This window comes from Thermobia domestica, chromosome 6 (genome assembly GCF_964235325.1).
Source record: "Thermobia domestica chromosome 6, izTheDome1.hap1.1, whole genome shotgun sequence".
Classification (NCBI taxonomy): domain Eukaryota; kingdom Metazoa; phylum Arthropoda; class Insecta; order Zygentoma; family Lepismatidae; genus Thermobia; species Thermobia domestica.
Genome location: NC_137459.1, coordinates 160,374,674 through 160,390,673, shown reverse-complemented (window position 1 = coordinate 160,390,673; position 16,000 = coordinate 160,374,674). Strand labels below are relative to the sequence as shown.

General features: G+C 35.1%; 1 protein-coding gene and 1 non-coding gene across 2 annotated transcripts in view; one reads left to right on the top strand and one right to left on the bottom strand.

The window, feature by feature from the left end:
- Slob (Slowpoke binding protein) overlaps window positions 1-16,000 on the bottom strand; it is an 823,759-nt gene that overhangs the window by 462,969 nt on the left and 344,790 nt on the right. The window lies entirely within an intron of this gene.
- Window positions 3,131-3,204, top strand: TRNAR-CCG (transfer RNA arginine (anticodon CCG)). Its single transcript has one exon. It is a non-coding gene; the product is annotated as a tRNA-Arg (tRNA).

Genomic DNA, 16,000 nt, shown 5'->3' with positions numbered 1-16,000 from the left:
ACATTTCTTATTGCCCAGTAACTCTCAAGTAGAAAAAAATGCAGTCAGTTTTTGAGAGGGCACAATGGAATATCGTTGTATAAATAATATTTAATTAGTTCAATGAAACATTAACCTGTAGAGAAAAAAATATCGTAATATTGTGTCTATGTGTTTTCTTGACATTCATCACCTTCAATTATCTTATTTTCATAAGATCTTAAGCAATAATTAATTAATTGCATTTGTTATACTTAGCTTACAGGGTTTTATCTTGGAATGTTAAAGTAAATATTTCCTTATATTTCGTTTTGTGATAAGTTTATTTGTTTAATTAGTAGAAGAAAATGAAACAAAATGATGATTAATTATACAGATGAAATTTAAAGATTTTACTGATCAAAAATATAAATAAAAAAGATGATTATACCTATATCTGTCAAAATTTAACAGTTTATAGCTGCAAATGGTAAACGTGTATGGATCTTCATAATAAAGAGAAAAATGCATTTATTAACTAATATACATGCCTATAGATAATTGAACTATATCCATCCTTCAGAATAATGGATTCGGTTTTTCTGCTACGTGAATTTTGTAATGAAGGAGGTGTGCCTCGCTAGTAAATAGCTACGAGCTTAGAGAGTGAGTTTCCGCGTAGTGAATAAACACACATTTTATCAGTGCTTTGAAAAAGGTCAGGTCAGATTGTAAGGTCCCGAATGGCTGGTACTTCAATTGTGCAAACGGCTGGACGTCCGAGAGCAAATTAATGAAAGTGCATCAAGAATTGTGTCAACAGAGGCGAGTGGCAACCGTCGGAAAAACATAGAGGAAAGCACAAGGTTAATCTTAGAGGGTTTGAAATACAATTGTGGTCAATTCCCAAACATCTCTTATAACCACACATCATACTGTCATTCATATGAATTTCTCACCAGACTCACCCCGGTATCACTCGCTCCTCATCTGGGTTCAGCAACTCTAACGATTATCTTGGTACAACTAACATGCAAATTATACGATGGAAGGCTTGCAAAAGTTTTTCTGGTTTGTTGAGTCACAATTTTTCCTCCGTTCTCGTGGGGGTGGATGTGCTCGTATTTGCTGGAAACCCCAAGAAGCATTGGTGCTCTCGTGTATAGTGTCAACAGTGCGGATCGGTGACGGATGGTGTAAGTTTTCAGTCAGTTTCACGCGATGTGAAGTAGGTCCCTCTAAAGTCAGAGGCAAACACGGGGCTAAGTCCAGTATTGTAATATTCAAGGTGAGTATATCCCCTCATACTACACTTTGTTTCCATAACGAAAACTATAAAGTGCCTATCCACTGCGTAGCAATAGGTTCAGAATCATTTCGCGGATTTGCACCATTTTCCACGTCTCATAAACTCCCCGGATTATAATCTCATTGAGCAATAGCAATCAGTTTTTTAGGTCCTCCGAACTACATCTCAGCATTAAAGGTTGTGTTTATTATATGCAGTTTTATTGATCACACCAATCTTCATTTTGTTACAAGTTTCATTTTGATGTCTTTCATATTACTATGGATATATTCCAAATTGTGGCCATTAAGCCTATTGGTAGGACGATTGAATGTTTTTATTTTTATATAAATATTCTGAACAGTAGCGTTTCAGACTTTGCTTGGGGGGAAGGCTCTCAGATGTACATTAGAGTGCATCGAATTTTCACTTTTCTTTTAAATCAGCTTACCCTTACGATTTTTTTTTCTTTTGCGAAATGGTCTCTATATGCCATATAGAAAATCGCACGCCGATTAGTTAATTTCTTTAGGTGCCACTAACGGCCTAAAGTTTCAAAAAGTTGTAAAGAAATACATTTTTTAAAAAAACAAATTCTACATATTTATTTTTAAGAAAACATTTTACCCTTAGTAATCATTTTTGTCACAAATGTGCATATTTTGCGTGAAAAAAATTAGCTTGATTGGTCAAGTCCTTCAGGTTCCACCCGCGTCTTAAAATTTAGACAAAACGCCCCAAAAATATATTTTATTCAGTGTTTTGTAAAAAAAAATATATCGAGTTTTCGTCTATTATAAACAGCTAATTAGGTAAGAAATGGAACAATCAAGGTAAAAAAAAGAGTAGACTTTATAGTAGAATAAATGTTATCTAATAAGACACATACCGGTACTTGTCCACTTATGTTCGTAGCGCAAAAAATAAGAAGTGATTATTTTTGTAGTGATTATTTTTGTAGATAAAACTCCTTTCGATAAAACACCTGCACTGCATAGAATGAAGTCGCCCAAAAGCAAGTTTGTCGTAAAATTAAAAGTGGAGTAGCATCGAGAGAAAAGACAAAAAAGTGACTCGTTGTTAGTGTGTCTGCAGATGAGATTAGGAGTAATTTTGCGTTGCTTTCTAGTGGGGATGGAAAAAAATCCTGAATTCGGTAAAAATCCGGATTTCGGAAAAAAATATTTTCATTTTTGAAATCCTAAGAATGTATGATGCAAGATAAGCTGAAACTTACATCCTGAAGTATACACTACTAAATCTTTCCATGGTTAATGAGATGTAGCCCAAAAGTATAACGTACCCCAATATTTAATTTTTGTTTTACTGTGACATTGTCCAGAGATAAGACATATATCACACCGAGATGAACAAAATGACATAATTAAGATAAGTTATCATGCGTAGTTTCCGAGAAAATCGTGAGATACGAATTTTTATGAAGTTAAAATATGCGTCGCTTGTTGCCAATGTGATGCAATTGATAACTTTTATGCTGGATTATTATTATTATTATTATTATTATTATTATTATTATTATTATTATTATTATTATTATTATTATTATTATTATTATTATTATTATTATTATTATTATTATTAGTTTATGTGCTGTAAAATAAAAATATGAACCGTTAAGTAGGAGAGTTTATCTATATTTTTTTATATATCTTCTAACAGTAATGCACATACTACTTGTAAATATGCAATGACTATCAAGGACAAGGGCATATTAATGTAAGGAATACTTTACAGACTAGCAATAAATAACAGATAAACAATTGTTGCAACAAAGTGACTAACTTGGGCACGTCAGGCCGCACATCCACATTGCGCATTATGTTCGCGAGAATATAGGGACTCATTGAGACTCTAACAAAGAGCGCCCCGCGTGGCGTAGTCGCTAACGCTCTCGCCTCCGGTGCGAGCGGTCCCGGGTTCGATTCCCGGTGGGGGCACTCGGTCGAAAAAGTGTAAAACGCTTTTTCAGGCCAGCCACCCTGAATGAGGTCTTCCTGGGTTTTCCTCATTCACACCAGGCAAATGCCGGGGTGGTACCTAACTTATAGGTCCCAGGCCGCTTCCTCCCCTCCCCAATCCTTTCTTCCTTTCCTTTCACCAGATTGTGTGCTCGCCGAGAGACATCATCCCTCAAAACGTGAAGGGCTAAATGACCTTAGATGCCGAAAGCCCAGAAATCTAAATCCCATCCCATCTAACAAAGAGCGTGGTGTTATCATGTTCGTTTGGCTAATTTTAATAAGGTGAGCCTGATGTATAAGTTGTTAAAGTCATCTTATTACTCCAAGAGCTGTACAATGGATGCATTAACGTTAATATTAATAGCACTAGTGAGCACTTACATTACTCCAAAGGTTAACCTCATTTTTGAGAAGATTCTTAGATGTGGATCTATTGGCATGCAGTTACAAGACCCATATTCATCATTTAGAAGGTACACGTTATCTGTAGAGTACTAACGATTTGCGTCACTATTGAACACAAACGTAGCACTAGCGACGTGTAAAGTCGGAATTGGGGCCTGACGTAAGTGGCTTGTCAACTTCATGGACATTATATTTTCCTTATTCATAGCATGTTTATGTCACCCGGGGCAAACATGAAATTCAGGGCCCCCTACTTTATATGTACATCTATCTATCTATTGCCCTTTTAGGCGCCCCTCCAACCACACGCCCGGGGCACGTTCCTTTCCCATTAGTAGCGGTCTGTATTCATATATACCTCTATATTTGGAAATAGTCCTGACTGAGTGAGTGTCTGACTGACTGATCAACGTTCAGGCCAAACAGCTTAAGCTAGAAACTAGAAATTTGGACAAGACATACAGTAGATACCTCTAGGAAAGAATTTTTGGAGATTCGACGGACCAGTAGCGGAAGAGGGATGACAATTACTTTCTTAAAATACCCATATTAGTGTTACCCACGAAACGAGGCGAGACGAGAAAAAGTTTTGTCTCCTCTAATTTTTTGTAAAAGTATCGCCTCGGTTCCCAAACGGTTCTCTCTCGTCCCTAATCGTTTCTAGGCAAGCCTTTTCCGTATCCCTTCGAAAATTTCTCATCTCGTGTGTCGTAAATACAGTAGACTACCAACTATCCGGTCTAATGTTGCAGAAGTTTAGTAGAACGTTTACAAAACATTTCTTATTTTTTTACGGAGATTTCTCTCTTTCTTTCTTTTTCTGTCTCTTAACTAGGCCGGATGGTGCAGAGTCTACTGTACTTGACTTTTGGAAATAACGCAAACAGTAGTCTTTGTTGAATAATTTATTAATAGGACCAGTGGCGGTTCGTTTCTGAACCCAGCAAAATGAAGTAGCAATTTGCTTTGAAGCTATCTGGATACAATATTCTGATGGACTGTAGGATATCCCCGTGTCCTATTCGCTTGGTTTGCACAAAATTAATGTAGGAATTCGGGAAATTTAATTTTGACACATATCAGTAAAGTATGCTTTGACCCCGTGTGGCGTAGTCACTAACACTCTCGTCTTTGGTGCGAGCGGTCCCAGGTTCGATTCCCGGTGGGGACACTTGGCGCCAAGATATCCCCTCCAAATGTCATCACCTCTTTCTCGAAAACTATCAGGGTACAAACAAATTTTTTTTCGGTACAAACGGTACAAACGATTTGCTTTCGAACGGTGTATTTCAATTTTTTGTGCTGTGATACGGGGGGTCTACCTTGGCGCCAAGATAGCTCCCCCAAATGTCATCCCCTGTTTCTCAAAAACTATCAAGGTACAAACAAAACTTTCTTTTCGGTACAAACGGCACAAACGATTTGCTTTCGAATGGTGTATTTAATTTTTTTGTGCTGTGATACGGGGGAGCTATCTTGGCGCCAATATACCCCCCCCAGTTGACCTCTCAAGTAACCCTATAAGGAAAATGGTACAAACGAAAATATTTTCGGTACAAACGGTACAAACGTAGTACAAACGAATGACTTAGTTGTTGTTTCAATTTTGTAAAGTGGGGGGGGGCTATCTTGCCATAGTCTAATGTACATACCTAGTTTCTTGCTTTTTATTAGTGTATTATTATAGTGTTTAATAAAACGTATATAAATACTAGGCGTGTTTTCTATGTAAGTACCGTTTTGAAATCGGACGCTGCAGCTATGAGGTCGACATCCCACGTATACATGCTATGTGCACCCGTGTCCAAAATGATTGTCGCATATCTGTAACTGTCTTCTTGTAAGAATATAATTTGATAATGATTTTGTATGGTACTTTTAGTATTGATACTATGTGTATAATTGGGAAATGTATATTTGTGGTAAATTTCATAGGAAAATAATTATAAATACGAAAATTAGAGTGAATAAAACAAAATGTTGCTAAATGGAAAAAAGGTTTTACTTTCGTTTTATTGTTCTTATTTACTGCTCTTTTGACATGCAATTTGCTACATACATGTCTTTATCGATTATACACATTCTAACACTATAAAAAATATCGGGAGAATTCGTTATCAAATTATATTCCTACAACAACATATTTATAGACAAGCGACAATAATTTTGAACATGAGTGTACCTACTTATGTTGACATGCCACAGATGTCATTAGGAAAACATTCGACTGTGTTTACGTTTGTTTATGAGTAGCTAAAATGCCTCCGCTGCACAATATCACATTTTGATGATTTAGGAGGACAGAATTCATTTTTTCAAGTGATTAATATACATACAGTGTTATTGCGCAAGTTTGCGCGCTTAAAGGATTTTGGTTTCTAATTAAAATGGTTCTACAAATTCCTTATCACAGTTTATTTGAGATATGGTTACAGAATTTAAGTTCAACGAGATTTGATGCCTTATTGACGGACGTAAAGCGATCAGTTGGCTTCTTCCCATTATCTGATGATTTATAGTCTATTAGCGCGACACTTACGACTTTTAGTCACAAATTTGAAGTGAAGTGGAAAACATCATCAACACATCGTGAATGTTTTCTGCAAAATAATTCCTCCCAGCTTGAAAGAAATCTTCAATTTCCTGAACTTATGACATCGCAGCTTTGTACATCTCAAGGTCATGTTGGAAGGCCACAGAAGTCCTTCAGTGACTACAGCCGAAAGTCAAAGAAACGTAAAGTGAGGAGTCTGATTGAAGAAACAAGTAATGAGGAACTGTCGTTGGCATTGGCGTAAGTAGGATATTTTCCTAGGTGAACCATGGCCCCTTAGTTCTAAAAATTGGAAGAATCTTTTAAAAGACCTTGTTATAATGCTTTTATATATATTTCTTTCTGAATCCCTCTTATCCCGCACTCATAATCGTCTCTTCAAGTTATTTAGTTCTCCTAACACGACACTAACAGTTCGGTGAAAAGTATTACATCAGAAATTTGCTTACAATTGTATATTTCGTATATTCTGTTGGTACTAAATAACTACCTAAAATCTGATATATATGAAAACTTACAATTTTCTGTTACTGTTTTACTCTTGTAGTTCCGAGTGAAAGTATATTATTTGTAAACGTTAACTATCATGTTCTCAGTTTACTCTTTCATCTAATAATAGGGTTGCCATATGTCCGTATTTTGTACGGACTGTTTGTATTTTGGGTCCGTGTCCGTATCGTATAAAGCATGAAACAGGAAAATGTCCGTATATGACAGTTTTTGGAGCTGCTCGAAAATTTCCGAGTCGGGAATTGCTAAAATCTCGGGCGAAAATAATTGTGTCTTTACCATATAATTTATACTGTAGTTACTATTAATAAAGTAGGTTATTTTTTTTTTCAAAAAGTGTCTTATTTTTCCATTCCAGGATTGAAATGAAATCTGTGAGTTTTACGTCCCACGGTTATGCCGGTTAGGCTAAAGGAGACGGTGATGATGAGAGATGAATGAAATGGTGGAATGAAGAAAGTGGGAGGAAACGGGAGAACCCCGAGAAAACCCACGAGCACGGTGTTTGTCCACCACAAAGTTCACTTGGCGGGGGCTGGGATCGAACCCGGGACTCCAAGCACCAGAGGTGAACGCTCTACCACTGAGCCACCGCGCCCCCACCATTCCAGGATTCTTTTAGTTAGATTTAATATAAGTAATTTAGTTGCATGATTTATTATATTTGTGTTAATGAAAAAATATAAAACATGTTAGTTTCCAATAGTGTTTTAAGTATTACAGTAAACAATTGTGTGGTAACCTAAAAATGTGATACGTAAATTTTCATGCACTAAAAACTTCTTCCTGTACATCTACTAATCTGTTGATAGTGTGTACGTTGTTAGAGACGTGTCTGCAGAAGGTCCCTTACAGCGATTGTAAGGCACTTCTGCAGACACATCTCTAACAAATATTTCTGGCGGATAACTTTTCTCTTTCGCAGATTTTACTTTATGATATGATGAGTACAGTCTAGTCTTCAACATGAATGCATGAATAGTGTATTGGAACTTGTAGTGAGATGAGTTGAGTTGATTTTGCGTTTAACGTCCCTTTTCAGCAACGAGGCTATGAGACGTGGACCTACTAATTAACGTGGAATCCGAACCACATGAGCTCCCACCGGGAATCGAACCTGGGTCTCCTGCGCCAAAGGCGCGTACGCTAACCGCTTAGTGGAACTTGTAGTAAGTAGGGTTGTGATGGTTCTGAACAAATCAGATACAGACAAAAGTTTTCCGAAGAATATCACACTGACGCAAGCCTTTTTTTTATTTTTTTCTTTTGTAAAAGGTAATAAATTATAAAATAATAAAATAGAATATAAATGGCATGGCTCAAAGTGATAAGGTATCATACCAAAAAAAAAAAAAAATAGCAGCCTTGCCTCATCCTGTTGAGGTTTCAAAGAAGAAAAGAGGAGAGAAAGTAAAGGAATAAAATAAAAAATAGCAGAGAGAGAGAGAGAATAAATTGATAAGGGGCAGTTGCGTCTGCCATGAATAAGACCAAACGAATTTGGCCAAGGCAGGGGAAAGTGGAGGCTTAAAAATATCCAAATTCATGTATTCATGCTCTATTTCAATAACTAATCGTACAGACTGTTTTTTCTTTTTTTTTACAATCAACTTTTCTCTCGCTTTCGTTTCTCTTGATGTGAACAACTCTTTCTTCTTCTTTTTATTTAATGTGTGTTTGCGATGGTTGTTATTGCTGCCGTGGATTTGATACTAATGCTTTTTTTTAATGTAGGGTTCAGTCTTTTCTACTATTATACCCTAGAAACGTACATTATGAAATTTTAATGTGATAGATTCTTGATATAATTTTGTCCTTCTAGATTTCCAAAATGTCACACTGTGCGCCGGTTGAGAATACCACCGACTGTGAAATATGCGCTGAGATTCGTTTCTCTTTGATAAGGGCGTGAAAGTGGTTGAAATTCATAGACAGATTAGTGAATTATATGGAGGAAACATTATAAGCGGTAGAGTGGTGCGGAAATGTTAGAGCTTTTAAAGATGGCTGCACAAACGTTCATGATGAGGAACGAACTGGGCGACCTTCTGTCATCACTGACGACTTGGAGGAGAAACTTCATAAAAACGTGAAAGAGAACAGATGCTTTATGACTTCATCGTTATCTGATAAGTTTCCTCAAGTTTGAAGAAGTGTTCTTTATGAAATTGCCCCATATTTAAGGAAACACTTGGGTGGTCAGCACCAGACAACGATGACGAGGTCAAAATGTCAGTGCTTGTCAAATTAGGTGGCGGAATTCTGTGCGTACAGTATTCAAAAGCTTGTTGTACGATACCATAAGTGCCTTAATATTAGTGGAATATATGTAGAAAAGCAGATTAAGGTACAGGCTTTCGTGTAAGTATAAAATTGTTACGAAAGGTATACTTGTTCTTTAAAAAAAAAAATCAAAGCAGTACTTAGGTTAAAAAATGCACTCTTCGTATGAAACTCGAGGAGTAATTGCGCCCCTTGCTCTCGATGTATGTGAATTTTTCGGCTTCATCACTTTGGACATGCAGTACTTCTGCATATAGAAAAAGAATAATGCAGAACGTTTTATCGTTGTCGCGCACAATTATTATTTTACTAAGTAATTTTCATGCTCTGCCAACGGAAAATTAGGTTACTGTCATTCCAGTGGTGTAACATTTCTGGTATCTCGGATTACATATCACAATGAGCCTTCAAAAAAAGTTGGAAGAAAAGTGTGTGAGTTAATCAACAACCACTTTATTACCCATTTCCGATTTTTATGCAGATAGACTTGTTATTGCAGATTGTGTTTTCTGTTATTGTTTATTGGCAAAATAGAAGTTGCATATATACACAGAACGATTTAATCGCTAACAGGTTTAAAAAAGGGGAAAATCAGATACAAACACATATTGAATTTTCTGCTTAAAAATAGAATGAATGAATGATGATGATATGGTATTGTGTAGTCTTGTACATGTTGTATAGAGACAGATATAAAATGAATGAAACAAATTGTATATACGAGTAGTTTCTTGTAAATTAAAGTGAATATATCGTCTGTTTTCCAAGGTAGCTAAACATAACTGCTAAAGTCGTGTCACCACAAGTTTCAGTGAATTCTTGAGTCAATGATGCCTTACTTTAACCATAATTCAGTTTACAACATTAGTTGCACCATATCAACAACATCTGTTGGATAATTGTACAGATTTCAAAGTTGAAACTTCATAATAAGAGCTATATAAAGTTCAGTTTAATTGAATGAGCAAAAATAGTTTTCCGTTAAAGGTGTATCCGTTACTTCTATGCAGTGTTCGAAGTGCAAAAAACAGAGGCAGTATGTTTTAATATGATTTTGACTCAACATGACTGTTATTTAAATATTGTCTTGATCACTGAAAAACCAGAGACGGTATGTCCTCATTATTGAAAAACCAGATATGGTATGGCATACCACCGCATACCGTCTCACTTCGACCACTGCTTCTATGGAAAAATCTTGAAATATATCACATGTCGAGGATCAAAAATACACCATAAAAACTTTAATAAGTAACAAGTTTAAGTACATCTATGACATAAAAGTTTGCCAAACTTTTGTGAACTGAAATTGAACTAATTGTTGGAAGAAGAAAATAAACGGCAAATTGTAAATCTAATTTTATCCTGAATTTAATTTATTTCTACATCTCTGAAAAAAACAAACTTTTTGAACTCTTGATGTAAATTTCAAAATACTGGAGTAAGATAAGGAACTTTCCTTTATATGTACAAAGGGGAACAAACCCTGATCAAACCCCGGTTTTCAATTTCGTTTCCTTCTTTCCAATTCTTTTTCATATTTATGTAAACATATTGTACAAGATTCGAGTAAAATTTAAGTCTGCTTATTAATTTATACTTTTATTTATAAAGCACATAAAGTGCAAATATAGCCAATAATAGCAAACAGTGTCATATGACGCTTTAAAACCTTATCACTTTTTTGTCGAGTATGTATAATACATTGAGTTGGTAATCCCAAGATCTATATATTCTAACCTCATTCCGGGCTTGAATGTTAAATGTTGTAAGTTCACAGTTATTTCTTTACCATCATTCAATTGTATTTGTCTTCTGTGGTATAAAGGGAAGACAATGAACATGAAACTCAAAAATTCATTGAAATTTAAAAAATAACATATGTGAAATGTAGTGTCCTAAGATTTTGTAAATATCGTGCTTTCCGTACGGAACAATGGGTTAAGTTTTGAGGAATCATACGTAAAATAAATATACATATAAAAAATATTTCAATTTGCTATTGAAAATTAATTTTGGTTACAATAACGGTTCATTAACTGGAGCCAAATATGTATTAGAAAATAGCTTGTGATTCGGATAAACATACATATTTACAATAAAATGTTTGTTCTAGAACAATTTATGCTTGAAACCTATAATAAAAAAAATAAGTTGTAATGATCGTTTTCACTTCTTTAAGTGCAATTTCTTCAATGTTTCCCCTAACTAACACATAACACACAATAACCAACTATACCTGAAGCAAAATAAGAAACGAATTTAAATTGGATGAACGCATGTTATATGTTGTGATTTTACTGTTCATTTCTCTTAGGATGTGCTACCTTATCACATCATGGGTATTCCACTGAGGCGTCCGGTGTGCTCCTTCCACCGAAACATGGTTACAAAGTGGTAACGATGTACAGTGTAATTTGTTGTCCTGCTTTCCTAAAGTGTTCAACTTGAAAGTGCTACAATAACGTATATGATTAGTCCCTCAGAGTTGTCTTAACAACTCTCTGACGTAGATTCCCTTGGCAACACAAATTTAACTGTAAACAGTTATCCCATTTAATTTAAAATGTAAGTACAGGTTAATATGTTTATTACATACCCCACTTTCAGTTAGAAAGTTCTATCATTATTTAATATAAACATACTAATGATGGCAGCTTCATTGGATATACAGGGTGGCACATAAAATGTCATATACTTAAATTACCTAATATAAGGTAGGTGCAGGTAAATACGCCATGTGGTGTTGTACGCTGGTAAGGGTGTTGTATCTTTTATGACCTTAATTTTCTTGAAACACACACAAAAATAAGACATGCTGGTTGCAGAGTAGTAATTTTCGCGTGTAGAAAAAATGTGGCAATGATGACACACTTCTATTTTGTACCCAAAGTGAAAGAAAAAAGTGTTACAAAGTGGCACATTTACCAACACATGCAGGTAATTACGTCAAGCCTAGGATACTACTAGAAACCTGTAATAAATATTGCAACTACTTACATCGTCTGTATTATACGAAGTCAAATATTACTACACAACATGGCTGAAGCAAAACTTAGAATAACTAAAGTGTAAGATGAAAATGAAAAGATATAATGTAAAAATGATCACCTCCAAAGTCGAAATGGAGTTGCAAACTGAAAATTTTTAGTCCATAAGAAGATAAACAAACTAGAGATGCAAAAAAGCCGGCTTTTTTGAATCGATTGTTTTTTTTTTTTTTTTTTTTTACATAAAAAGCCGGCTTTTTTGGGAAAAAATCGAGAATTTTGGAATTTTTTTTTTATTTTCATTACTTTTCTATCTAAATAGCTTTCTTATAGTATATTCTATAATTAGATAAGAATTCCATGACCTAAATGCCACATTTCGCTCTAAATTTCACCAGCAAGATTGATGGAGCACACATTTTATGAATTAAAGCTAACGTGAAGAATGTAGTATTTGAGGGCAATTTTAGAGGCTATTTAACTTTATTTTTACTTTTGAGTTATCGACATTTTTTTCTTCTAGGGAACATTTCAGTTTGTCATCCGTGTTTCATTTCTAAGAGCTTAGTACTCTAGCTTCTAGTGCAAAAGTTAAACTTACGTTTTTCTATATATCCGTCAAAGCGTACGTTTTTCAATATATCCGTCAAACCGTACTTGCACTTTTCTGTTATACTGTAGCTGTGCAACGATTTAGCAATAATTTTCCGGATACAACCTTGAATACTAATTTATACAAATAATCAGTAGTGGATTTAGAAAAGTACTTTGGGGGGGGGGGATTTCTCTGATTGTTTCGTTTTCTAAAATGTCCTAATTTTATTTGGGTGGAGCTTGAAGTTTATGAGTACAGGCATAACTAATATTTCGTTTCGTTTATATATTTAGCGATAAACCTCATTGAAGATCATTTTTTACTGAGAATCAGTGGCGGATTTAGAAAAGTATTTTTGGAGTTATTTTTCTTACTAATGTTCAGTTTTTCTAAACATTCGTAATTTTTATTTGACGGCAGCTTAAAGTTTATGGGTAAAGGTATGACTAATATATATTTCGTTTGTTTTAGACATTAAGTAATTTTGGGAAACAGGCTTCCGTCCGAAAGACCGCCCCCCTAACCTTCGCAAAACCGTCACTGCTGGTAATTAGTAATAATTACGATTTAGAAACAATAAGAAAGGAAGTCGGCCAACGCACAGTACACGCACTATTTCTACTTCACAGATGGAACGAAGAAAAGCTTTGTCAGAATGATCGAATGCTGAGTTGAATCACGGACTTCTCGATAGAAGCTTCCACTCAATCATGTTTGTTGTGCAGTTGTATTTATATTAGGTTAAATATATTCCGTAGTCCTTTTTTTGGGTGGTGCTGGGGTGAGGAGAGTTCCATAATGATATGAAGGGTGTGAGCCAAGAACATGATAACTAACAAATTTTCAATTGCTGAGTTATGCAGCACCAGATAGACAGCAAAGCATACCGCTTCGTTTAATCCTTCATGTATAGTCTTATGTAAAAAATTAGCTTTCTGACTTTCAAAATGGATTGTGCAGCAGAAAATCTCTAATTTCTTAAAATAGTAAAATTGTGGGTTACCGTGTTCTTGCCTCACACCATTCATATGTTGAATCCCTCTTGTTAAAAATTCAGAAAACTTGAGGACTGAGTAAACCGTGATGGTGGTTATATAAAACTGTAGAATTTCAAGAATATACAAAACCAAAAGCTCTAGATGTGCAGCCTTTAAGTGTATCATATAAATCTAAGTATTTTTCTTATGTTTTATTTTAATTTTATTTTGTTCCAAAAAGAGGATATGGAATATTTTGAAAAATACTGCATAGAATTTTGTTAGTTATTGTGCATTTTTTTAAAAATAAGTATTTATTTTTAGGGTTGGCTGGTTTACAGCAGCTGTTTTTTTTTCTTTTGTTTTAAATAAACAACTGGTTTAAACCAAAGAAAATAAAAAGAACGAAAAATGCCAATCGTGTGAACTTCATGGTGACGTTTCCCCACACCAAACCATCTGCATTAGTTTTATTTCCTTTTCCCCTTTTAATCAAGGTGTCCCATGTTCAATTCTCGGTCGAACAACAACCCTTCTTTCATGCGTAAACAAAGTATCGGTTCGGATGTCACTTTAAGCGAAAGTCTTCTTCTTGATAACCTCGGTATTACGTAAGGATGTTAAGCCTGAACATACGAAACGAAACCAAATTGTATATTTCTGCATGCCTGAATGCCTGTTGTTTTATAAAGAAGCCAAGGTTACTTAAATATATTGATATAAATTGGTAAAAATTATCGATTTCCTAAGTAGCTTCCAACATTAGCTTAGATTGGACTTTCAATGATATGTACGTACTAAATTTGTAATTTAATACCTCAGTTTTAGCGTACTGATTATAATATGTTGACCTTTAAATTTTACATGCAAAGCAATAACAGGATTTTTCCGTTATTGTTTTACATTTAGAGTAATGAGAGGATTTTCCCGATGGCTAGGGCGGGAGTTTCCCAATTTAAGAAATTTACTGACCGGACTTATTTAAGCTTATGTGACCTCTTCCAGCACAACCCCATTGTTGCATAATAACACCAAGGCGAAACAAACTTATTTCTGTCAATATGTAATATAAATATATAAAGCAAAATATCTAAACCCAAAAAAGCCTGGTTTAAAAAAAAAAAACTAGTTTAAACTCCTCCCCCAAAAACGGGGTTCTGCCATTTTGCCAACCCTGCTTACTTTTGTATGTAGAAGGTTAAAAAAATGTTATTATATACATTGGTTAATCCTTTGGAATTCATAATGTAAATATGTTGAGAAGTAAAACTGTTTGAAATATCTTTTCGAAATTCATGGTTTATTTTCGAGGTTTTATATTATTATCGACATCAACCACTAATTAAATGACTTTTTGTGTTATAGTGAAGCGAAACAAAATCTCGTTTATCCATTTAAAGCAGAATTTTGAAAAAAGCCCAAAATTTCCCAAGCAAAAAAGCGAAGCAGAAAAAATCGAGTTTTTTTTTTTTTTTCGAGCCCTTGCATCTCTAAAACAAACAGTGTCACTGTACTGTGACTTTGAAAGAAAACTACACCTATATTACATGGAACTTGCGGGACAAATTAAAACATCTTTGTCTTCTACAGTCAGTTCTGCACAAGCCATGGCGTATTTCGCTGCACCATGCTTGGTATTGCTTTAGTAGCCATGGAATCACAAACCATGCTTGGTATTGCTTTAGTAGCCATGGAATCACAAATACTGAAGTTACACTTGCGAAACAAAGTGTTCCTAAACGAACACGAAATAAGATGTACTTTGCTGTAAACAACCGGCAATGTTCTGAGTTAGCGCGGTACTAATAACGGATTCTTAGGTCTATCAAAATAATGACGTCCTTCCACGGAATCTTCCCAAAGCAAACAACACTGCATGGCGTGGTGGTCTCAGTTCTGTCTCCCAGATTATTCGTCAAATTGGACTTGTCAAAGTCCGTGGCATATATTGGAGGTGCATTTTAGCGGATTTCGTCGGAAATGTCCCAGCATTAAACACTTGGCGTATTTAGCTGCACTGGCGTATATACCTGCAGTTACCTTAATTTTTAATATCGATATATAAAATATGAGATGCAAAATGAAATATTTCAGTAAAACGCCCACGATTAAGCTCTTTAGGTTAAGGGGAAGGTGATTAAGACAAGTAAATAATGATGTAAGAAATGGTGAAATGAGTTAGCAGAAGAAAATGGGAGTACCCCGAGAAATCCCACAGAGACTATGCTGCCCACACAATATGTGACACAACTGAGTATTGATTTATTCTTTGAAATTTACATGATTAATTACCATGAAGGACATGCTCAATATGTGCACATTCTTGGCATATCGCCTCACTGAGACGAACATTGAGCTATTTACAATCCTACGACACAAGTCCTCAGTTAAATCCCTGAAAAAATGCCAGGACGATTGCTTACAGTTTCATGAGATTTCGTGATTTACTCTGGTAGGC